A 26,347-nucleotide genomic window follows, 5' to 3' on the forward strand; every position below is an offset into this window, starting at 1 on the left:
TGTACACACAAAACCCTATGTGCAAATGTTTATAACAGCTCTATCAGGATTGCCAAAAGTTAGAAACAACTCCAAAGTTCAACTGTAGAATGGGTAAACAGATTGTGATGTATCCATATCATAGAATATAACTCAGAAATAAAAAGGGAAACATGGATGAATCTCAAAAGCATCACGCTAAATGAAAGAAACCAGACTAAAAAAAGCTACTTCCTATATAATTCCATGTACATGACATTCTTGAACAGTTGAAATCCTAGGAACAGAAATTGGATCAGTGATTGCTGGAGATCGGTTGGGGAGAGTGGATTAATTACAAAGGTGAGGAGGCGACTTTTTGAGGGTGATGGAAATAATTTGTATTTTGATTGTAGTGGTTGTTACATTCATCATACATCATACACACATCACCTTAAAATGGTGAATTTTACCGTATGCAAAATATGCCTCAGCAAAAGACAAAAAATCTGTTTGTAAATAAATGGATGTAAATACTCCAAAATGTTAAGAGTGGCATTCTGTGGGTGGGAGTATTACTTGTGGATTTTTAAATCTTCTTTCAGTATTCTGTATTACTTTTAAATAAATAAAAACTAATAAAAGTGGTTTTTTTTTGAGGGAAAAGTATGCTAAAGTGTTGTCACAAAGGTTGGTACATCTTTGGGAGCAAAGATGAAACATTCATATCATCTAGCAGATATTTTGTGAGTGGCCTTTCCTGCAGGGCCCTGGACTAGGAGCTGGGGTTCAGAGATGAGAAAACCTCATTCTTGCTTCTAGCGATTTCGTATTCTCATGGGGATATGGACATGATGAGAAGGCTAACAGAATTCCTTCTATGATTGACAAGGTTTATTGTGGCATTATTCCTCAGAAATTTCTGAGAAGATGGAAATGTTTGTATCTGCTCTGCCCAGTGTGGTAGCCACAAGCCACACATTCATTTGAGCACTTGAAATGTGGCTGGTGCAACTGAAAAACTGAATTTTTAATTTATTTAAAATTAAATAGTTTTAATTAATAGAAATAGGAATAGCTACATTTGGCATGTAACTCTGGTATTGGACAGCATAGGTATGTAGCATAAAGCCTAGATGTGTGACTATTTGGTACCAGATTTTATTGGTTATCTTCTATATCTGTAAGCTGCAAAAGTGCAAAAGGCAAGGAGGAAATCAAAGGGCAACCACCCCTTAGGAGAGCCTGCACCTAGGACAGCCTAAGTGATGTGGAGGAATGAGTGGTTGAACCAGAATATAATGCATGCCCAAGCAGAGAAGGCTTCTTTGGGGCAAATACTCGATTTATCCATGAAGTAATGTTAAACAGGATTTCTTTTCACATCATTCGCATGTAAAGCCTTCAGTTCAAAGATGTACGTTGTGACCCTCCCCAGGGGGATTTAGTAGACAGCATCCACGGTGCATTTTTTCATCATGAAAACCTTCATTCTCATGGCCCTAAAAAAAACCCTTAGAGGGCCAGGATTTGTGGTGCACGCCTATGATCCCAGCACTTTGGGCAGCTGAGGCCAGTCTATTGCTTGAGCCCAGAAGTTAAGAGACCAGCCTCCTGGGCAACATGGAGAAACCCCACCTCTACAAAAAATATAATACAAAAATTAGCCAGGAGTGGTGGCACACGCTTCTGGTTCCAGCTACTTGGGAGGCTGGGATGGGAAGATTGCTTGAACCCAGGAGGTCAAGGCTGCAGTGAGCCAAGATCATGCCTCTGCATTCCAGCCTGAGCGATAGACTGAGACCCTGTCTCAAAAACAAAAACCAACAAACAAAAACCCCCTAGAATTTGTGTTCTTGGCTTGGTGGGGTGTTGTGCACCTGGAGTCCCAGCTACCTGGGGAAGCTGAGGTGGGAGGATTGCTTGAGCCCAGGAATTCAACGGCAACATAGCAAGGCCTATCTCAAAATAAATAAATAAATAAATAAATAAATAAATAAGAGAGAGAGAAAGGAAAGAAGGAAGAGAGAGAGAGAAAGAAAGAAAGAAAGAAGAAAGAAGGAAAGAAGGAAAGAAAGGAAGGAAAGAAAGAAAGGAAGAAAGAAAGAAAAGAAAGAAAGGAAAGAATTTGTGCTCTTGAAATCCAAGTTGGAAAATTCTGATCTAAGGTAACAGGAGTGGTGGTATCCATGGTGTGATGGTAAATGGTATGGGGCAAAAGCAAAAATGAGGCCAGTGTGGCCTCCTCTGGCCCCCGCCCAGCACAGCGTTCCTGCCCTGCCACTCTTTCTGCTTCCACTGGAGGAGGCCCAGGGTCCCAACTCTGTCTCCCTCTGTGCGTGCTTAGGAGCACAGGGCAGCCCCAAAGTGGGGTGGGGTCTTCCCTTGCTTTGTCTTTATGTTAGTCATGAAAAGCCCAGGCCTGTTTTTTACACTGTGAGGTAAGTGGAGCCCAAGTGATTTACTCTGGGGACATACTGGAGCTTGCATCAGGGTGAAAGTCTCATGGCAGGAAGACAACATGTTATTACTCTTTAAATGGACTTATAAAGCTCACTTTAAAAATGGCATTAGTCTAGTTAACTGCAACAAGAGAGCAGTTCATGCTAGGACCAAAGTGTTTGAAATTGTGCTTTGTAATGCAAAAAGCCTAGTAAAATGGATTCTCACGATGTTGCGGTTGCCAGAGAGCTTTCTGTCTTAACATGAAAGGATGCTATAACATTAATCATATTTTAAAATCATACAACACTTTCATCGTAGTATTGCACTTTCTTCTTTTAATTTGTATGTGGGAGACATTACCTTCCTCATGCACCTGTATATTTGCAGGGTGCATCTAATTTTTATATTTTCTTTTTTCTCTTAACATTAGTTACATGCTGTACCTAATGCTAAGTTCTGAAAGTATGAGAAATCTGTGTTAGAAATCAGGGGCAAGAAAGCTAACTGGGAGGGTGGTAACTCTTATGTGGTGGGGTGGTGTCTTAATTTGTTTTCTGTTGCTTATAACAGAATACCTGAAACTTGGTAATTTATAAAAATAAGCAGCTGGGCACGGTGGCTCATGCCTGTAATCCCAGTACTTTGGGAGGTCAAGGCTGGAGGATTGCTTGAGTCTGGTAGTTTGAGACCAGCCTGTGCAATGTGACAAAACCCTATCTCTACAAAACATGCAAAAATTTAGCCAGGTGTGGTGGCGCATGCCTGTAGCCCCAGGTACTCAGGAGGATGGGGCAGGAGGATCACTAGGCAGAGGTTGCAGAGAACCAAGATCTCGCCACTGCCTGAGGGATAGAGCGAGACCCTGTATCAAAACAAGAACAAACAAACAAAAAACAGTATTCAGTTGTGGAGGCTAAGAAGTCCAAGGTGGAGGGCAATGCATATGCTGAGAGCGTTATTGCTGGCGGGGTCCCACTCTCTGCTGAGTCCCAAGGTGGCACAGAGCTAACCTGCTCACTCGGGGTTTCTCCTCCACTTCTTTTTAGAGTCTCACTCTATCACCCAGGCTGCAGTGCATTGGCATGATCTCAGCTCACTGCAACCTCTGCCTCCTAGGTTCAAGCAGTTTCTCCTGGCTCAGCCTCCCAAGTAGCTGGGATTACAGGCATGTGCCACCATGCCTGGCTAACTTTCGTATTTTTAGTAGAGATGGGGTTTCACCATGTTGGCCAGGCTGGTGTTGAACTCCTCAAACTCCTGACCTCAGGTGATCTGCCCACCTTGGCCCTCCCAAAGTGCTGGGATTACAGGTGTGAGCCACCATGCCCAGCCTCTCCACCACTTCTTATAAAGCTACCAGCTCCCCTCCCAGGATAACAATTAACCTTTTTTTTTTGAGACAGGGTCTTGCTCTATTCCCCAGGCTGGAGTGCAGTGGCTCTATTATGGCTCATTGTAGCCTCAAACTCCTGGGCTAAAGTGATCTTCCTACCTCAGCCTCCCAAGTAGCTGGGATTACAGGTGTTCACCACCACACTTGGCTAATTTTCACCATTATTGTAGAGACGGGGTTTCACCCTGTTGGTCAGGTTGGTCTGGAACTCCTGGGCTCAAGCCATCCACCTGCCTTAGTCTCTCAAGTAGTGGGGGCTACATATGTGTGCCACCATGCCCAGATAATCTTTAAAAAATTTTTAGTAGAGATGAGGTCTATGTTGGCCAGGCTGGTCTTGAACTCCTGAGTTCAAGTGATCATCCCTCCTCATCCTCCCAAAGTGTTAAGATTACAGGCTGCACCTGGCCCCATTAACCTATCAATCCATGAATGGATCAATCTGTTCACGAGAGCAGAGCCCTATGGTCACCTCTTAAAGTCTTCACCTCTCCATACTGGCATATTGACGATTCAGTTTCAACATGACTTTTGGAGGAGACATTCAAACCGTAGCAGGTGGTTTAGAGAAAGCCGTCTCCAAGGCATCTTGCCCCCTGTTTTCTAAGATGCCTCTGAGCTTCCAGTGCCTGTCTAGACATTTTCACTCCAATTTCTCCCTGTAGTCTATAACCATGTGTTTAGGTGCTTTGCTTTCTCTTTAGATTTCATTCAGTATTTTCTCTGTTGTTTCTCCATTATATGTTTTCTAGGTGGGGTGTGTTAGGGTGGGGGTATTATGGGAGTTACATTATGGAGAAAACTGTGCTTACCAGCTTTTTTGGTCTGTTTTTAAGATATAGTGTGTCTTTCTCTTCCCTCTCTCCAAAACACTGGGATTTTCCTTTCATCCGAGGACATTTTGAATTCCTAGTATTCTTTAGCAGAAAGCGCTCATTGTCTTCTCTCTCCATTTGCTGGACCTGAAACAAAGAATCCGTTAATAATTTGGAGACGTGTGTAAGGATCTTTCCTCTGAGTTATCATACAGATAGACAATTTTACATATAGGGATTCCCCCAGCAACAAAACAATCACAATTCTGTGTGCAGGAATATAGAAACACAGTTTAGAAGTTAGCCAATCTTGATAACAAGATAAACAATGAAGAGTACATTTTTTCTTGCCTGGGGTCTTGAAGTTTTAGTGGTGAGTGTTGGAGCCAAGAGGCAAATTCTTAATTAGAAGATAATAATAGTTCACTTTGCTTTTAGAAATACACTCGAGATTAGTTAAAACAAATTTCTGCAATTCCCTGCCTTCCACATCTTCTATAAAGCCAAAATTTACTTGCCCCATTTTACAGGTGGGAAAAGGCCATAAAAGGAAACAAAGAGAGGTAAATTAGTCGTAAAACATAACAAGATGGCAGTGGAAAGATCAGAAGCTGCTACTCATCCATTGTTGGCCCAATCTTGATTATTGTCCAGCAGCTTGAAACCCACATTAGGCATCTGAAAAGTCATGCCAGGAATCTGTATAATGCACCACTAATAAAACAGCCGAAGGACAGCACACTCTATGAGCAGCGGATGCTAGTAAGTTATCTGTTACAGGGTTGTGTACCCCTTCCATGGGTCAAGATGTTTCAGGGACCAAAGATTCTGAAATGAGTTCCAACCATAGCCACACTAGGCCATGGGAAAGACATATCTGGAAAGATGGCCAGCCTTTTGTGGGCCAAGATGTGACTTTTTTGGACCAGTGTTTACTTCACTGACTGCTTCCCTCTTCTCTCTGCCAAGGACCCTCCCTGCTGCCTTTCCTGTTAAAGGAAAAACTAGAGCTGGAAATTTATATAAAATGCAGTCTTTATAGACATTTTCACTCTAGTTTTTTCCTTTAGTTTATATCCATTTGTTTAAGTGCTTTGCTTTCTCTTTAGATTTCATTCAGTATTTTCTCTGTTGTTTCTCCATTATATGTGTTCTAGGTGGGGTGTGTGTGGTGGGATCATGGGAGTGATTATGGAGAAAACATTCCCTTGGTCCTCGGGCTTAAAAGACCAAGATATTCTTGCCGGTGGGCACCATCTCTTGGTGCCACTCAGGGTTCAGTGGTGAATTTTGGAGCCTGGAGATCCCTTTTCATGAATCTGGGCCCTTGTAGTCATGATATGATGACCCTACCTTCCTCTGTAAGTCCCATCCTACTGTTGGGAAAATGCTCCAATTCATTCATTTAATCAAAAACTTATTGTTTATCTCTTTATTGGCAAAGCCCTGTGTTAAGTCTCCTACAAATTATTCATCTAATTTAATCTCTCCAAAGATTTTTACATTTTTATTTATCGAATGGGTAATGATGGAGACAGGAGGCAGAGAAATTTCAGGCAGAAAACGGCATGTCCCTAGGGAAAACCACATCCTCAAGATGAAAAGCCTGAAATGGTGGCCCAAAGTGAGAACGTATATCCCTGGTTTCCTGCTAGAATGTTACCTTTTCCTAAACCACCCAGGGCCCCACCCCACCCCATCCTGTGCCTATAAAGACCCCAGATTCAGCCAGCAGAGAGGACAAGCAGCTGGACATCGGGGACTATGGCTGGACACTGTCGACTTCAGAGGGACAGCTCGACAGTGTCACTTCGGAGAAGAATCTGGCCGGAGACAGCAGGACTTCAGGGGACTATTACCTACCCCATCCCATCCCCTTTTCAGCTCCCCTTCCCACTGAGAACCACTTTCTTTGGCAATAAAATTCCCCACGTTTATCATCCTTCTATTTGTTCGTGTGACCTCATTTTTCCTGGATGCTGGACAAGAGCTTGGGAACCATGAGTGTGGACACAAAAGGCTGTCACACTGGCTTTTTTCCTGCTCTGGTGAAGGGCAGCCACCTCATGTGAAAAGGCAAAGGGCCCACTGAACTGTCGACACTTAAGCAGTCTGTGGATGGCAGTGCTGAAAGAGCAATGTAACATGCCCTCTGGGGCTTCAGGGGTTGCAGACGCCCACCTGGATGCTGCCGTGGGGCCTGCACAGAGTTTGCTCCTGCCAGTGCTAAAGCAGTAGGCTGGTTCCAGTGCTCATGCACTCCAGTTCCCATCTTGTTTGCTCACATACTCCCTCCTGTGAGAATTTGAGAGTGGCAGTCTGAGTAAACCAGGCACCCCTGTCATGAGTCCCTTGAAGGGGTCAGGGAAATATCCTGTTTCAGCAATACATTTATATGATTCAAAACTCAAAATATACAAAAAGGAAAATAGTGAAAATTGACTTTTTCCCTCTCCAACCTCCAGGTCCATTCTTTGGGGACAACCAAAGTTGTAAGTTTTCCTAAGATATTTCATGCATTTAGGAGAAATTCATACATATGTTTTTTAATTTTGATAACACATATGGTGATATATACATATATTATTGTGCACGTAACTTTTTTCACTTATAGAATATCTTGAAGATACTTCCTTCATTAGACATAAAATCTCTGCAATTAGTGACTGTACCCTTCCATGTTATGGATGGATCAGAATTTATTTCATCAGTGCCTTTCTGATGCAGATTTAAGTTGTTTCTAATCATTTACTCCCATAAATAATGTTGCAGTGAATAATCTTTTACAAATGCAACTTTGCCTGTGTATGCCATTGTATTTATAAGATAAATTCCTAAAACTAGATTGCTGTGTCAAAAGGCATGTGCATTTGTAATACTGATACTGCCAAATTGCTCTCTATTGATGGTGGAGGGCAATTCCTGCCAGAAATAAGTGAGTGCCTTTTTCCCCCAAGTGTTACCAACTTGCCAAGTCTTACCAACTTGCTCTTTGTCAAGTTGATAGGTGAAAAATAGTATTCAATTTTGTTTTTGTCTACATTTCTCTGAGTATGAGTGAGATTGAACATCTTTTTAGAGGTGGTTTTCACTCTGTCACTTAGGCTAGAGCAGTGGGGTGATCATAGCTCACAGTAATCTTGAACTCCTGGGTTCAAGGAATACTCCCGCCTCAGCCTCCCCTGTAGCTAGTGCTACAGGTGAATGCCACCACACCCAGGTAATTTTTAAATTTATTTATTTATTTATTTATTTATTTATTTATTTTGTAGAGATAGGTCTTGCTATGTTGCCCAGGTTGGTCTCGAACTTCTGGCCTCAGGCAGTCCTCCAGCCTCGGTTTCCCAAAGTGCAGGGATTAGAGACATGAACCAGTGTGCTCTGCCAGTTGAATATCTTTTGTTTGTTTGTTTGTTTGTTTGAGACAGGGTCTCACTCTGCCACCCAGGCTGGAGTGCAGAGGCATGGTCATGGCTCCCTGCAGCCTCAACCTCCAGGGCTCAATTGATCCTCTCATGGCAGCCTCTTGAGTAACTGGGACTATCAGCACATACCACCATGCCTGGCTAGCTTATTTTTTTTTAATTTTATTTTTTTGAGACAGTGAATATCTTTTAATGCTTCAGACTTATTTGAATTTTCTTTGCTGTGAATTATTATTCACCATGTTGATTCTTGTAGGGGTTTGATGGTATTTTGGTCATTTTTGTTATTACTTTTTAGAAGCTCTTTATATACTGTAATCAGTGCAACAAGCAACCCTTTTATAATTTGCTTCTGTAAATCAAAAGAAATATAAATTATTGATGTATATGTTAAAAGTCTCTAGAGGAAATTTGGTTATTTTTAATGCTTTTACACATTCATTAGACAAAAACTTTTTTTTTGTTTGTTTTTTTTTTTGAGACAGGGTCTTTCTCTGTCAGGCTGGAGTACAGTGACATGATCATGACTCACTGCAGCCTCAACCCCCTGGGCCCATGTGGACATCCCAGCTTAGCCTCCTGAGTAGCTGGAACTACAGGTGCACACCACCACACCAGCTAATTTAAAAAAAAATTTTTTTAAGAGATGGGACCTCACTATGTTTCTCTGGCTGGCCTCAGGCTCCTTGGCTGAAGCGAACCTCCAGCTTCAGCCTCCCAAAGTGCTGGGATTATGGGTGTGAGCCATCATGCCTGGGCTAATTTTTAAATTATTTTTTATAGTCTGGGTATCACTGTGTTGCCCAGGCTGGTCTCAAACTCCTTGGCTCAGGCAATCCTCCTCTCTTGGTCTTAAAACTTTTTATTATTGACACTTTTAAACATGTACAGAAGTAGAGAGAATGACATAACAAACCGCCACGTACTCATTACTCAGCTTCAGCAATTACCAACACATGGCCATCTTATTGTCCATAACCTTCTCCCTGACCCACCCCACTTCTGCCACAAATTTTCCCTTGCCCCTTGGACTATTAAGATGTAAAAATCCTGGGTGTTACATAATTTCACGGTAATGACTGCTATTACATTGAAGTATTACTATTATGTATCCTTAGCAAAATTAACAGACGTTCTTTAATATCACTAAATACTTAGTAAGTATTCAAAGTTGTCTGATTGTCTCATTTCTTTTTTTTTACAGATGGTTTGTTCACACCAGAATCCAAACTGGCCCCTTCCTTAATTAATTAATTTATTTTTGTAATTATTTGTTGAAGACGCTGGGTCTTCAGTCCTGTAGAATTTGCTACATTCTGGATTTGGCTGGATTTGTTGTATTGCATGAACATGTCCTGTTCTTTGTATTTCCTGCAAACTGGTGGTTAGATCTAGAGGCATGAACAGACTCATGCTTGATTGATTTATTCTGGGCAAGTATACCTAAGGGTGTTATTGTGTACTTCCTGTTGAGGCACATCTACAGGCTCATAAAGTCTGGTTGTCTTTGTGTAATGTTGAGGCTGATCTGTCATTTTAGCTGACATTCTGTTCTTAAAGAATGCTATTAGATACAGAAAACAAAATTTGCCTCTTTATAGAAAATGAAGTGCCAAAGGAGAAACCCACAACTTCATTTTTGAGAGGAGAGAATACACAATGTGAGTAGCTTGCTTTTATATTTAACACAGTGAAAGACTCACAGAAAAAACTTGCCCTTCTGGTTCAAGTTCTCTTTAGTCCCCAGTTCAGCATCAGATACTTGTGTGATTTGGCTGGGCGCGGTGGCTCACGCCTGTAATCCCAGCACTTTTGGAGTCCAAGAAGGGCGGATCACTTGAGGTCAGGAGTTCCAGACCAACCTGGCCAACATGGTGAAACCCCATCTCTACTAAAAATGCAAAAATTAGCCGGCCATGGTGGCAGGTGCCTGTAATCTCAGCTACTAGGGAGGCTGAGTCAGCAGAATCGCTTGAACAGGGAGGTGGAGGTTGCAGTGAGAAGAGAGGGTGCCACTGCCCTCCAGCCTGTGCAACAGAGCGAGACTCCATCTCAAAAAAAAAGATATTTGTGTGATTTATTTGCGGGCTTACTGTGTCAGAATGTATTTAGATTTCAGGCATTTTTCTACCATCTTTTTAATTTGACTCAGAATAAGAATATTTTCATCTTGCTTATTATGTTTCACTTTTAAGACAGCTGCCTCAGGCCGGGCGCGGTGGCTCACGCCTGTAATCCCAGCACTTTGGGAGGCTGAGGCGGGCGGATCATGAGGTCAGGAGATCGCGACGATCCTGGCTAACACGGTGAAACCCCGTCTCCACTAAAAATACAAAAAATTAGCCGGGCGTGGTGGCGGGCGCCTGTGGTCCCAGCTACTCAGGAGGCTGAGACAGGAGAATGGCGTGAACCTGGGAGGCGGAGCCTGCAGTGAGTCGAGATCGCGCCGCTGCACTCCAGCCTGGGTGACAGACGGAGACGCCGTCTCAAAAAACAAACAAACAAACAAACAAACAAACAGCTGCCTCAAAAACGTGAGTGATAATTTAGGGGGCTTGGAAGATGTCTTTCCAGGAGGCCTCCGGGCTGGGGTCTCGGCTGTAGTCATATTGGACTTTCGGTGTCTAAATGACTGTCGCCCACTCTCCTTTCCCTGCCTCTGAGCTTTCATTTTCCTCAGTCTGCTATAATCCTCTACTCTTGGTCAACTCCCACGCCTTCCATGACCCCATCAGTCTGTGAGTTGCTCCTGCAATCATTCCACTCTTCTCATTCATAATACTTTGTGGGATTGATGAATTAAATCTCACAGTATCCTGAATTTAAACCAACTTGTAGATCTTCAATAAGTACTTTTTAAAGGGGAATCAAATTTCCTTGTTTTGTGTTACTTTAAAAACTGCATTTCTTTAAAGACAAGTAGCCTGAGTGGTGTCTCAATGGAAAGTTACTTTCCCAAAGCCATTCCACAGTATCTGCAATTGCCTTAAAATTCTGCCAATCCGATTAATCTTATTTTAACCACAAAAATGACTTTCCTAAATACATCTTATGATGATCCTAAGTGATACCTAAAGTGATAAACGGATGAAACGACAAGTGAAGTGGCTTGTTTGAAAGGTTTCCGCGGATGGCCCTCTTTTCCGTCGCCCTTCCCTGTGGGTATAAAAGAAACTGCAGTCATGTGAAAGATTTGTGTTTGCGTGGATTGGGAGCACGCAGGCTTGGAAAAGAGGTGCGCGTGCCCTGTTCTCTCTTGGGTATTTTGCTGTGGATGCATGTGATTCTGGTCTCACAAACGGCTGATGTGCTTTAGAAATTGAAAAATAAATGAGAATCCAAAGACACTGACAGATCATGTAGAATTTAATTTCAACTGTTACTTGAAGAGAAGTTGTGAGAAAACACCCACTTTCTGAAAGTAATCTTCTCTTTAATAGCACTGGTTGGAGATTTTCAAAATGGTTATACACCCACATTTATACACATTTATACACACATATTTAAATTTTTATAGTAATAGATGTAATGGATTGTCTTACCCAAGAATTTAATTTCTGAATTAAAAAACCTTTCCAAGGTAGATACTTACAATACAATTCTTCCTTTCCTATATGACCACAACTTAATGTAGAATTTTTACAAAACAGTCCCTTCATTTCACTCCCTTTGCTTTGGAATGCTGAGTTAGTGTGCTGTTTGAAATCCCAAGGCTGGGTGTGGGTGGAAATAGTAAGTCATGGGTTTTGAGATGCAGAACAATCAGGAAAGGAACTTTGACTCGACTGTGTTTCTTCAGCCCCTTCGTGGATTTTAGCACAGGATAACTTGCAACATCAGCATTTCACTCCATGCATGCACTTCTCCTACCTTTGGGCAGGATTAGGAGCTCTTTGAGAGCAGGCTCTGTTTGTTATTCAGATCACATGGCATGCGGTTGGCAGAAAATAGATGCATGTTATTGATGATGCTGAGAATACCAGGATGGACAGCTGTGGGAGGTGTTTCACTCTTAATTGTGTGGCATGAAGAGCAGTCAGCAGGAGAGTTGACGGCTCTGACTTCTAGAATTCCACTTAAGAAAGGGAGTGCCACTGATTCAGATCACCAGAGAATCTTATGGGTACACCTCGAAGGCAATATGACAAAGAGTGTGATCAATAGTCATTTTAGGGGTTCTCCTCTGCTACCAGTGTGTATTCCATGAAAACAGGCATGCCAAAAAAAGGAATCTTAAGCCTGTGAACCATGGAAAGGGTCAGAAAATAGCTATGGTAGCAGGCAAAAACTAGAAATGTCAAAAATTGGGCAGAAGACAGAAAGGAGAACGTAAAAGAGCAGATGCAAAGAATATGTTGTATAACAGAAAACCAAACACCACATGTTCTCATTTATAAGTAGGAGCTAAATGATCAGAACACATGGACACATAGAGAGGAACGGCATACACTGGGGCCTATTGGAGGGTGAAGGGTGGGAGGAGGGAGAGAATCAGGAAAAATAACTAATGAATACTAATGAATACTAGGCTTAGTATTCTGGGTGATGAAACAATAATCTATACAACAAACTCTCATGACACACTTTTACCCATGTAACGTAACAAACCTGCACATCCTGCGCATGCATCCCTGGACTTAAAATAAAAGTTAAAAAAATACCTTGTATAAAATAGAAATTGGGTGGGGGAATACATCGTTGGGAGGGGTAGAGGAGCTGATTTCAAGAGCAAACTCACATAGATAACTGGGCCTTTTAAAATGCCAGCATTCTGTGTTTTCGAGCCAGCAGGAAATGCTTTAGAAGAGTAGCAATATCCTTTGCTGAAGCCCATTTAGTTTCAAAGTGGAAATGTCAATAAGACTTGTGTGCCTGTGCCTCCCAAGCCAGAGGGATCTCCGTGCTTTGTGTTGGGCAGTAAAAAACAGAGCTCTTAGGCCTGCAAACAGTATTTCTTCTGAAAATAAGCCTACTGAAAATCAACTTTTATTACATTTCCTTGCACAATCCACATGCATTCTGGTTTTCTTCCTAGCATGCCAGATCCTGATTCATTAGGAGAGAAAAACAACTCCATTGTAAGCACTCTTTTCATTGTTTTCTATCCCGTGGACTCCATGTTTTGAAAGATTTTGTCAGCCAAACTGCATTTGATGAGCAATTTATATTTCCACTTTTCTTAAATCAAATGTATAGACCAAAGCTTTGTTTGGATGGGTATTTTCTTACTGCTGATACAATTCCAGCAAACAACTTCGTGTCTGAGATAGTCTGGGAAGCCGGAGTTTCAATTTGACCCTCTGACTGCCAACATAGCTGACTCTATTTGGGCAGTTTTGCCAAAATTGAATTTGAACATCTTGAGGTGGGACAAATGCTGTCTAGTTTTCCTTTGGTGTTACTTTGGCTTCATGCACTGTGATGGAAGGTCTGGCTCCTGAGGGCTCCAGGAGAAGGTACAACTTCCACAAACCTTCTGAATGAATGGAAAATAGCTCTGGATCCTGATTTCTAACATTTACAGTCCCTGAGCATCCTGGAGACCCCAGAATAGAGATCATAATTGGACATTCCAGGTAACCTATGTGGTTTTTGTCTGGTGTGATCATGTTCCAAGGCCATCTTTTTTTATGATTAAGATTTGTATTTTGAGGTAACTGTAGATTGACATGCAGTTGTAAGAAATAACACAGACAGATCCCATGTACTTTTTATCCAGTTTCACCCAATGGTAACATCTTGCAAAACTATAATACGATATCACTATAGGATATTGACACTGATACAGTCAAGATACAGAACATTCCTTCACCACTACAATCTCTTACCCTTTCGGCTTCACATGCTTCCCTCCTGCCAACCTCTTTCCTAATCCCCAGCAATAACTAATCTGTTCTCCATTGTCTAATTTTTGCCATTTCAAGAATGTTCTATAAAGGGAAGCATATAGTCTGTAACTTTTGGGGATTGATTTTTTCACTCAGCATGTGTTTTTTGGAAATTCATACAGGTTGTTGCATGTATTAATAGTTCATTTCATTACTCTGGTGTAGATATATAAACAAAATATATAAATAAATAGTTCATTTCTGTAAACAAACTATTTTAGGAACTATTTCTAGTTTTTGGCTACTACAAATAAAGCTATACTATATACTTTATAGTATATACTATAAACATTTGTATATAGGTTTTGGTGTGAACATAAGTCTTCATTTCCCTGGGATAAGTACCCAGGAATGTGATTGCTGGGCTGTATGGTAGTTACATGTTTACTTTTTAAAGAAACTGCCAAACTGTTTTCCACCCCAGGGCATCTTAATCACCAACTATCTCTTCAAAGGATAAGCTGTTTCTATTAACTTTTTCATACTTTGCTTATAACTTTTGTGCAAACTTTTAGAGCAATAGAGATAATAACCAGCTCTACCCAGAAAGGAAATCAAAATAATCTTTTAAAAACATACTGTAATATCCGCTCCTGTTCTCACCTTGGGTTAAGCAAAAAAGGAAAAGGAAATTTGATCTGAATATTACAGGAAAAAATAGACTTTAAACTCCGCCTAAAAAATGTCACACCAATTTGATGATGTGGTCAACACTGTGCAAAAGAATGAAAATTTATAAAAAGTGAGTCCCTATGCAATAATCTTAGTTGCTTTTCTTTTTATAGTGAAACACATTTTTAAAATTACTCTAGTATTAAATATACACTGCACCTTTGTTGAAAGGTGCAGTGCTTTGAAAGTACACTGCTCATTGCTGAAATCCTGCCAGAATTAAAAAATGAGGCAGAAGAATAGCGTTTTGGGTCAGGCATTGATCACAGCAAGAGGAAGGAAAATAGCGAGTAGTAATAATAGTAACAATATGGAAGCAGAGTGATGGACCCCCAGGGCAAGAAGAACCAAGTAGAGGTCAATTAGCCCGTCTGACTCCTTTAACTGTATTTTGGATGACAGTATTATTCTGCAATACAGTACCTCCACATTTCTTTTCCATAAGTGCATACAAGATGGACACAATTCAATAGTCCCCCTTATCCTGGGGGAATATGCTCCAAGATCCCGAGTAGATGCCTGAAACCTTGGATAGTACTGAACCCTATATACACTATGTTTTAAAAAAACATACATACCTATGATAAAGTTTAATTTATAAATTAGGTACAGTAAGAGATGAACAACAATAACCAATAATAAAATAGAACAATTATAATATTGTACCAGCATCCCCACTTTTGTGTTTTGGGCCATTACTAAGTAAGATAAGGGTTCCTTGAACACAAGCACTGTGATAACATGACAACCAAGAGGGCTACTAAGTGACTAATAGACAACTGGCCACTTGAATACAGCATGGAGATGCTGGACAAAGGGAGGTTACACATCCCAAGTGGGATGAAGTGGGACGGCGAGAGATTTCATCACGCTACTCAGAATGGGGCACAACTTAAAATTTATGAATTTATTTCTGGAATTTTCCATTTAATATTTTCAGACTGCAGTTGACTGAGAGTAACTGAAACCATGGAAAGTGAAACCATGGATAAGGAGGGGACTTCTGTACCATCTGTTCTAAAAATATAACCAAAAGCTCAAAGCTTCAATTAAAAGAAAAGCCCACTCTCGTTGGGGCTTAACTCTGTAAATCTGAGCATAGTAATTTAAGAGACAGGATTGCACACAGGTTTTGATGTCTGAGGGAGCTGCATTTGAATACTGTCTTCACCTCTTCCTAGCTAGCGGTAAGTGTTGGGAGATGATTCTCCATGGGTTTCTCACATTTCTGCACTTCTTGTGTCAGCTTTTGTATCAGAGAATCTATTCAAGGATGTTTGTATAGTGAATAGTCTTCGAAGATACAATGTCTCCTTTCAGGTCAGTGAGCAGATGTGTTTGCTATTCTAGATCATAAAATTAATGGCATTTTTGGGGAAAAAATTTGGGTGAGTTTACTAGCAGCCCTCTTACAAGACTGGAAGTCTCCTAAGCCTGGGGTTCCGTAGCTCTCAGGCCCACTGCGTGTGTGTCATCCACCTGGACTGATCCCCATTGACTTCGTGGGACTTGGAAGGTAAGGGGCACTTAAGTGACCAACTGTCCCAGTTTGCGCAGGACTCTAAATGTTAAGTTGAAACAGTCCTGGGCAAAATGATCACTTTAACTGGGAAACTGATGAGTATCTGATGCTTACACAGCTGTCTGCCATGTCACGAAAATGAAGTCCTTTGTCTCTGACCCAGGAATCATATGTCTTTCGTGAGCACACATGAAACTGGCAGCCTAACTCATTAGCTTGCAAGTAGGGTAAAGTCTCAGACACCTCACAGTTCTTAATAGTGAGATGTTTGGCAAGTCCTTCTCTAAGCCTCCATTTTCTTTACTGTAAAATGCAGATGTCAACATCTGCCTCAGAGAGTTGTAAGAAATGTACCAGTTTTTCAGAGTCCTCAGCCTGACCACTCTGCCCAGGACATAAGTCTTCAACAGATATTGACAGTTTGTAACTATAATTCTTATTAGATACAATTGTTCTAATTCAATCATCTAACTGGTTGGGTTGGGCGTGGTTTGTATATTTGTATATTTGTATCTTCTTCTCCGTGTCTTTACACAATGGAATGTGTCAGATTTTAAATGCCCAATTAAGTATTTTTAATCATTTTTATTACCAAGATCAGATTGATTCATAGTTGAGTCTAGTTGCTGATTAAAGTGTCCTTCAACTGGATAATTCAGTAATCTTATAGTTGTTGCACTTTTTGCAAAGCTCTTTGTAATCTGGTAAAAACAATGTCTAATGGTGTTTAATGAATGACCTTTGACCTCCTTCCGTAAAGATCTCCAGGAAATCAAGTTTCAGGTAACACTCGTGAGAGATTATCTACATGGAGTAACATGGAAGCATTTCGCTTTGATCATATAAAATAAATGTCATATACATACTCTTTCATCTCTGCTGCCATGGCAAACAAAGTTGGAAAATAGCATTCCCATTTCTTTTTTGTATTTCCAAAGATTTTATATATTTTTGTTGTTGTTATGTGTTATATTTATGGCTCTTGTTTTCTAACAGTCAGAGACAATTTTCTTTTTTCTTTTTACATACAGAGTCTTTCTCTGTTGCCTAGGCTAGAGTGTAGTGGCACGATCACGACTCACTGTAACCTCGAATTCCCGGGCTCAAGAGATCCTCCCACCTCAGCCTCCTGAGTAGCTGGGACTGCAGGTGCGTGTTACCATGGCTGGCTTATTCTTGTTTTTCTTGTGGAGATGGGGTCTCAATATGTTGCCCAGGCTGGCTTCCAACTCCTGGCCTCAAGTGATCCTCCCACCTCAGCTTCCCAAAGTGCTGGGATTATAGGCTTGAGCTACTGCACCCAGATGACAATTTTCTTCAGAAGAAAAAGAATCCCAGTTTTTCTTGATTTGGAGGATTCAGAATAACAAACATCTGGGCAGTCTTTTGCTCATTTGGAGACATGGATAATGCTCATATTTTGTGTGACAAAGGAACATAACATTCCTTTCATGGTTACAAAAAAGGCTGAACGTGCTTATGGGATGATTTGAAACTGTCTAGGAAAATGGATCCCATTTGGGACACTATGATTATACCTCAGCCAGTTCATTTCATGTGCAAGACAAGAGTGACAAACACAAATGAAAACCCAGGGCCTCTGCCTCTACTCAGATGTCATAAAGAGTGGGTAGAGTTCACACATTATTCTATTTCTGTTCTTAACTACCGATTTCCATTTCACTCGCAGGCTCAGTTCAGTTCTGGTTGTTTTGCAAATGTAAAATGAGACTCAGTAAATTCACTCCGAGGCCATCTGACTTTATCTTTTCTGCACTGGCAACTGCCTTGGTAGTTTCCTTGGATCAAACATGAGGATTTATGGCTTGATGTTTATTTGTAGGAAATAGAAAACAATCAGAAACGTTGCCTAAAGGGAGCCAATTCTTGGTGTGATGTAACCATATGAACATGGGCATCCCTCACTGACCAAAGTTGGAAATCCTCCAGCAGCCTCAAATGTTCTATTAGTTTCTGTAAGGAAACTAGACCCATCAATAATGACCACTAATGTACATTTTGATTTTTTTATCCTTTTTTTATGATGGAGGTAAAATTGACATACTATAAACACATTTTTATATTTGAAGAACTGTTTGTTCCCGTTTTCCTTTCGAATCCAGTGGCTCTGCCCACAGCCAGGAACTCCTTTCTCCATCTCCTAATGGCTCAAGCTCTGAACATGCCTTTCTTCACCTCAAGGTCTCATCTTTAGACAGTGTCCCCTTTTTTCTATAGGCCCAAGGCTCTATGGCTTTGTCTTACTCCTGTGCCATTAAGGAGATGTATATTGGCAGCTCTCTTGGCCGTCCTAGAGCCTACTGCCCCATGACTCCATCAGGCTTTCATTTACCCTCAGCCTTCCTCCAGGATCGGCCTCCATCTCTGCCCCACAGGGTTGCAGTACTGCAATCCTGCCCTAGGTTTGTTTGTTTGTTTTATTTTTATTTATTTATGTATTTATTTTTTGCCTTAGTTGAGTGCTTTCCACAGCCTTAGGAGACAGCTTTGGATGAGTGGTGACCTCTGCTGAACCCTGGCCTTCCGGTCCAGGTTGTGCTCTGTGGTTTTGCCTTCTGCTGCAACCCTACTATTGGTCCCTGTATTCATTTTCTCGGGCTGCTGTAATAAAGTACCACAAACTGGGTGGTTTAAATGACACAAATTTGGCCGGGCATGGTGGCTTACACCTAACAGCACTTTGGGAGGCTGAGGTGGGTGGATGACTTGAGACCAGCAGTTCGAGACCAGCCTGGCCAACATGGCAAAAACCCATCTCCACTAAAAATACAAAAATTAGCCAGGTGTGGTGGCGCATGCCTGCAGTCCCAGCTACTCAGGAGGCCGAGGCATAAGAATCGCTTGAACCTGGGAGGTGGAGGTTGTGGTGAGCCAAGATCCCACCACTGCGCTACAGCCTGGGCAACAGAGCAAGACATTGTCTCAGAAAAAAAAAAAAAAAGAAGATAGGAATAATCATCAGTCAACAAACCCTATTTCCAAATAAAGTCATGTTCATAGGTACTAGAGGTTAGGGCTTCAGTATCTTTTGGGGGAACATAATCCAACCCATAACAGTCCCATTGCTTTCACTCTGCTTTTAGTGAAGGACCAGAAAAAAAGCCCATAAAGAAACTGATCTGAGACTCAGGCCATGGTATGAGCCCAGGCAGCTGGCTCAGGGGCAGTGAAGGCTAAACTCCAACTAGGCCCCTCTCCAAGCCATGCCCCCTGAGCCTTCTACCACAATGGATGACAAATCCCATGAGGCTTCAACCACCCAAAAGGTTTTTGTTTGTTTTTTTGTTTTTGTTTTTTCCTAATTTGCACCAAGGTGCTCTACAAGCTGGCTGAGGTCTCATAAGGTGAACGTCTGGTTTATTCATGGATATCTGCTATGCTGAACACAGATTTTTTTTTCCAATTCCGTCATTTTAGGCTCGTGATCTTGTATAAGATCTGTAGTTTGTCTTGCTTTAAAAATGAGTTTAGCCTTTCTTTTAGCAGAAACAGCATTACGATTATAATTTTTATGACCAGTTCAAAATTGGTTTTCCTGTAAAAACTGTCAAAGTTCAGAAGAAGGCAGTATAACAAGCCTATGTGTGTCGGATGAATTAGAATCCAGGCAGGTGAGGCAGCCTGGCTTCCTGTCCCCTCCGTTCAGCCTTCACATGTGCCTCACAGGCTCAGCATATGAAAAGCTGGAAGAAACAATGGTCGCTGTTTTCTCACAGCAGCCAACTGTGGAATGAAAATGGAGATCTGGACTTGCTTATTATTTGCAAAATTCCAGATATATTTCGCTAGTAGTTTGTAATTAAAACAGAAAATACCATCCACCACAGTGCGAACCTCCTCTCCCAGCAGCATGATTGAGCACTGAAACATCTGAATCACTTTTAAATCTAGTTATTGTCCATTCAATTCGTTGGACCACAGTAGCCCAGGCTCAGCTTTCTAATTCTGGAGTTTGGCAAACATGGACAGGATCTCGGTTGTTCACTGGGGATGGGAGTGCCAGCTTTGGAGACCAGCCTGAACAGCATCTGTCTCTCCATTTAGTGCTGACGCTGTGCTCAGCCTTCCCATGAATTTATTTGCCTGGGCATCTTTGCCAAACGAGTTGGGTACATCTGAATGACGACCATATTTCCTTGCCTACAACCTCTCTGGAGAGCTCGCAGGTACAGGACTCTCAGATAATGACCTAATTGCTCAATATAAGCCATAAAAAAAGCTATGGTATATCCGAATCTACTGTGGGGATAGATTTAGGGGTAGATTAATAATTTTTGTCAGCATATACTGCTTTTCTAAGTAAAGTCTGAGCATGTCCCCCTAATATTTTTAGATGAAATAGAGGATTTTTACATTCCTTTTTCTTTTTATCTATAGTGATGGTTTACTGCTGTGCAGAAGAGCCTGAGTTTTGCTCATTAACTCATATGTTCATACAAACATTATAATAAAATATTCCCAGGTGGTTGAATCAGAGACCCAGGAGCTCCAATGTGAATGGTAGATAGGGCTTCTTAGAAGCAAAATGAGAATGAATATCCAAGAGACCTGTGAAAATGACCTTGGGAAGGGATATCGCTGGAGGTCCACTTTGTAGCGGTCCTGTAACAAAAAGAAGCAGGGGCTGTGAAAAGCTTCTCAGGGCCGGTGCTGGCTGCAGCAGAGTCAGAGCCTCAGGGCAGTAGAGGTACCCCAGGCAGAGACCAGGTTTAGGGCCTGCAGTGTTGGCCATTGGGATGGGGGTGGGAGGGTGAGGGAATGGGGAGGCATTTGTGGCAGGTGGGGAGATAGAGGTGGGAGCAGTATGGGGGGACAGGGGAAAGGGATGGGTAAGATGCTGTAGTTCTCAAGGGCACAGCAGAAGTCCCTACCACCATGTCACTTCTGCCCTGTGGTTTTTGGGTGTCGTCCCAAATGCCCAGCCTCCAAGCATGGTTCTCCAGCTCTCCTGGCAATTTTGGATGAGCCTCTCTCAGTCCTCTTAATAAATTCCTTTTCTGCCTAAATTAACCAAAGTCAGTTGTCTGTCACTTGCAGCTAAGACCCTGATTTGGGTATTCCCCTAGGGAAGCCAGAACTTGAAACTAGGCAGCTGGACTACAGAGCCCACACTCCTAAGCCCTGCAGGAGCCACTTCTACCATGGGCCAGTCACTGTGCCAGGTACCAGGCCCGGTGCCTTGCTGAGGGGGACCATACAGATGTTTGTGCAAAATGGAACACTTTTGTGAATGAAAAAGGATTCTCTTTATAATTATGCCAGGACTGTTCTAAGCTTCCTACCTACATGCCCTACTGAGGAATTATGCCTTTTTCCTTATGCTGTAGAGGTTAATGGGATCTGCTGAAAATTATATATATAGTTTAGGGCCCAGAGCTAAGGGTCAGACTCAATTCTGTTTCAATTCTCCAACTGCAGTGGTTAATTTTATGTGTCAACTTGGCTGGGTTAAGGGATGTCCAGATAGCTGGTAAAACATTATTTCCGAGTGTGTCTGTGAGGGTGCCCTGGGAGGGATGAGCATTTGAATTGGTGAACTGAGAAAAGAAGACTGGCCCTTATCAATGTGTGTTGGCATCACTCATCTGTTGAGGGGCTGACTAGAATGAAGAGGTGGAGGAAGAATGAAGTTGCTTTTTTCTGCAGCTGGGATGTTTCTTTTCTCCTGCCTCAGTCATTGGAGATTCTGGTTTATGGGCCTTTGGGGCCTTATATGTTTCTCCCTCCTTGCTTGCCAGTTCTCAGGCCTTTTATATTTGGACTGAATTACATCACTGGCTTTCCTGTTCCTCAGCTCCAGATGGCAGATCTTGGGATTTGTCTGCTTCCATAATTGCATAAGCCAATTTCCATAATAAATCGCCTATCTATCTATCTATCTATCTATCTATCTCCTATTGGTTCCGTTTCTCTGGAGAACTCTGACTAATACACCAAGATAAAGTCAGTAATGTCTATTCTGCTAAATGTCCATTTAATTTCTTTACCAGCAAATATGAAAATCCTATTTAAAGAGTAGACTTTTCTAGAAGGATAATACCTACCTGCCTTTAAGTGCATATGCAAAAGTATTCTAGATAATGCTCACCAGGGGCAGTAAGTTTAAGAAAACAATGAAGCAAAAAGGAAAGAATTGCATTATTTTTAAGGAGTCCATGAAATTAACAAACCATGAAATGAATTGGTAATTGAGGATATACCTGAGATAAGGTTAGTGGTTCCATGGAAATCCATAGGGTAGAAGCATACAGAGATGTTTTATTCTTTTAGCTTTTCCTTTGAGCAGGGTCTTCCATTTGTTTGAAAGAAATACATATGAGAAGCTGCAGAAAAGAGTGAGGCCTCAAAGGGCAGTCAGGCCACAAGAGAGAATGGGTAAACTGCCTTCCAAAGAGGGTTTCTGTCAATGGACAGGCCCTTGGTTAAGCATCGTAAAGAGCTTGGATCTGGAGGCATGGGCTATGCAAAAATGGGCTTGAAGCTGGAGCAGAGCTTAAAGGCTCTGCACAGATCAGGGAGTAGGAAGTACAGAAGGAGAATAAGGGAGGGAGAAGCCAGAGGGACTGGGAACCATATGGAGAAGTCTTGGAGAAAAAAGCTTTCCTACATCAATTCTGTTGGGGGCAAGAGTAGAGGGGGCCTTTAAGAGAAGAGAAGTATCTAATGTGCTGCCTGATTTGACCTCTCTTTGTTACCCACAGAGCTTCAGTAAAGACCAGAAAAATGAAATCCAAATGCTAGGAATAATGAGCTTCTTGTGAGAGTCAGTGTTCTGCCTTCAAGTTGGCATGGGACCAGGATGTAGTTAACACAGTGGGGTGAAGGGGTGGCTGACCAGTGGGCATCTTCCTTGATGAAAATGTGCTTATTTTTTTTACAGGATACAAAATTACGGCTAGATAGGAGGAATAATAATTTGTAGTGTTTCATACCACTGTATAATTACTATAGTTAATGATAATACATAGTTGCAAGTAGCTAGAAGGAGGATATTGAATGTTGCCAACATTGAAACAATGTTGGATACATGTTTGCGATGGTGGATATGCTAAGTACCCTGATGAGATCACTGTACATTACACATACTGAAACATCACGATGTACCCCATGAATATGTACAATTATTGTTGATTAAAAATAAATACATATATAAATAAAATAAAAATGTTAAAAAGTTATAAATGTGCTTATTTTGAAACTTGGCAAGGAGTCAGGAGAGGGAGGGAGGAAAGAAACATCAGTGGACTAAGGAGACCATAACTCTGGGAGAGCTGACATTGATGACACGAGGAACAATACAGAGAAAGATAAAAAGGGTTAGAATTCCAGAGGCAATTTGAGAAGGGAGCTCTGTCAAGATTTTAGCTCAAGTACAGACATGGAGTGACAGCACGGTGAGAAAAGGGACAGGTGATGCAGACATCCCTGTATCACTGAGGCTTAAGTAGCTTGCACCACAAGTCGTAGAGAAACATGGTTAAGAGGCTCAGCTAGGCAAAAAACTTGGAATGCCTGGGGACAAGTTTAAGCAATGTTGTTAAAGATTACCCTACTGAGCTTTGGTGAAGCCATGGGCTTTGTTCACCTATCTGCCTTTATTTTTTCTTTCTCCAAATATTGCTTATTATTTCTCCAATTATGCCTAGTAGATTAAGCAGGTGGCTGTACATGGTGGAAAAGGGCACACTTGTGACTTTTCTCCTAGTCCTACTTCTTCCTCTATTCACTTCTAATTTCTATCCATCCTCCAGAGCAGAGAGTGCAAACATTTTTTTTTTATCATAAAGATTGTTGAATATCAAAAATATCCAGGCCAAGCATGGTGGCTCATGCCTGTAATCCCAGGACTTTGGGAGGCTGAGGTGGGTGGATCACTTGAGGTCAGGAGTTCGAGACCATCCTAGCCAACATGGAAAACCCCATCTCTACTAAAAATACAAAAATTAGCTGGGTGTGCTGGTGAACACCTATAGTCCCAACTACTTGACTTGGGAGGCTGAGGCATGAGAATTGCTTAAACCTGGGAAGTGGAGGTTGCAGTGAGCTGACATTGCACCATTGCACTCCAGCCTAGGTGACAGAGTGTGACCTTGTCTAAAAAAAAAAAAAAAAAATCCAGGAAAATTATAAGAGCATTTGTTTCTACTGATTAAAAAATACATATAGTCAAAAATATTGCGAATGCAAAAACATTTCAATGGAATATTTATCTTATTAATTTTAACAGCATCTATAAACAATTGAAAATACACATGTATTTGTTAGGATTAGACTAACTGTAACAGAGATCTGAAAAACAGTGACTTAAATAATGTACAATTTACTTCTCTATCACATGAAATGTGGTGTAAGGCTCCACAGCCACTGGCAACCCAGGCTACTTCCAGCTTTTGACTGCATAGTCACCAGAGTGTGGTGGCTTTTGTCATCACTATCCAAGATAGAAATCTATCTAACATTTCCACATCTCGAGAAGTAGGGTGAAGGAAAGAGGAAGAGAAGGAGCCAAGGGAATACATCTCAATTGTCTCTTAAGGAAATTTCTGAAAATTTCCATGTTATCTGTTACATCCCATTGGCCAGAGCTTAGTCATACCTTACATCTAGCTGCAAGGGAGGCTGGGAAATTGAGTCTTTATTCCTGGCTGTCATGTGCTCAGATAAACTGTGGACACTCAAGAAGAGAAAATTTAGAATGTGCTTATTTTGAAAGTTAGCACGGATTATTATTAGAGGTAATTAGCATTTTCTGCCCCGACAGATATGTGTCATTTGCCCACAGCCACATGGCAATTCAGTCCAGGGTTGGGACTAGATAGAAGCTAGTTCTCCTAGATCTCTGGCTGCCTTCTGTCTCATATCATTTTTATTCTCGCTCCTTATCTTGTCCACTGAATAGCATACATATCTGTATCATGGGTAAATGCCTCTCTAGCTTTCTTAAATTGCCATTTTCCCTTGTGGGTGTGTGACATTCTGGTAATATTTAATATATGTGATGCTGTGTATGAGTCTTCTTGCCACACTTAATCCCACATAGCGTAATACTCTCAAGTCACCATAGATGAGATATTTGGGGTTTAGGATGGTCCCTGAGGCACCTAAGAAAGTGCAGAGAAAGCAAGGAGCGAGCAAGAATTGGTTGCAGCTCGTGGAGTAATTCTCGAGATAATCAGGGGAAGCTGCCTTTGGCAGAGACTGAGACTTACATACCCTTGAGGGTATGTAAGAGGGTGAAATATGTGAATAATAAAGGAAGTCTTAGTGCTTGGGTGGTCTCTTGTGTAATATACTTTCAGAAGGTAAAAAAATATTTATGATTTTTGACTATGTTGTTGCTGTACACAGCTCAACACTAACGATGGGAGCTTTATCATTTGAACAGGGCATAATAACTATGGGTTTCAGTTTCTTTTTCTTTTTCCTTTGTGCACTATTTTGAAGTAGCAAGTAAAATTGGGGTATCAACATTTGCAGAAAATTGACACATCCTACTCAACACTGTATCTTAACTTCCAAATCTTGCACAAATTCTTCTTTTGGGCAACTCTATCTCACCTTTTAAATTAAAAATATATATATATATAAAACTAATAACTTTTTAGCCCTTTTACAAGGCCAGACCTGCATTTTTGATCACAGCAAAAGAATGAAGGCCGGGCGCGGTGGCTCACGCTTGTAATCCCAGCACTTTGGGAGGCCGAGGCGGGCGGATCACGAGGTCAGGAGATCGAGACCACGGTGAAACCCCGTCTCTACTAAAAATACAAAAAATTAGCCGGGCGTGGTGGCGGGCGCCTGTAGTCCCAGCTACTCGGAGAGGCTGAGGCAGGAGAATGGCGTGAACCCGGGAGGCGGAGCTTGCAGTGAGCCGAGATTGCGCCACTGCACTCCAGCCTGGGCGACAGAGCAAGACTCCGTCTCAAAAAAAAAAAAAAAAAAAAAAAAAAAAAAAAAAAAAAAAAAAAAAGAATGAATGCATAGATATAATTGGATAGATGTAGATATAGGTGTATTTTAGCTTTGTGTGCCTTTCTTCAGGAATAGGAACTGTGGAGCCAACTCTTGACTCTGGTGTGAAATCTCTTTGACTGGTTGACTGCTCCCAGCATGATGAGGCAAAGGAATCAGTTTGGGTGTAATCAAGGAAGTGAAATTACTAGGAGTATTATAGAGGAAAGGATTCATTACACAACTGTGAGAGAAGC

The 26,347-nt window shown here is 41.5% G+C and overlaps 1 pseudogene; it reads left to right on the top strand.

Annotated features, from left to right (window-relative positions):
* Positions 1–26,347, top strand: part of LOC129490645 (uncharacterized) — a 136,570-nt pseudogene that overhangs the window by 101,410 nt on the left and 8,813 nt on the right.

Source organism: Symphalangus syndactylus, chromosome 9, assembly GCF_028878055.3.
Source record: "Symphalangus syndactylus isolate Jambi chromosome 9, NHGRI_mSymSyn1-v2.1_pri, whole genome shotgun sequence".
NCBI lineage: Eukaryota > Metazoa > Chordata > Mammalia > Primates > Hylobatidae > Symphalangus > Symphalangus syndactylus.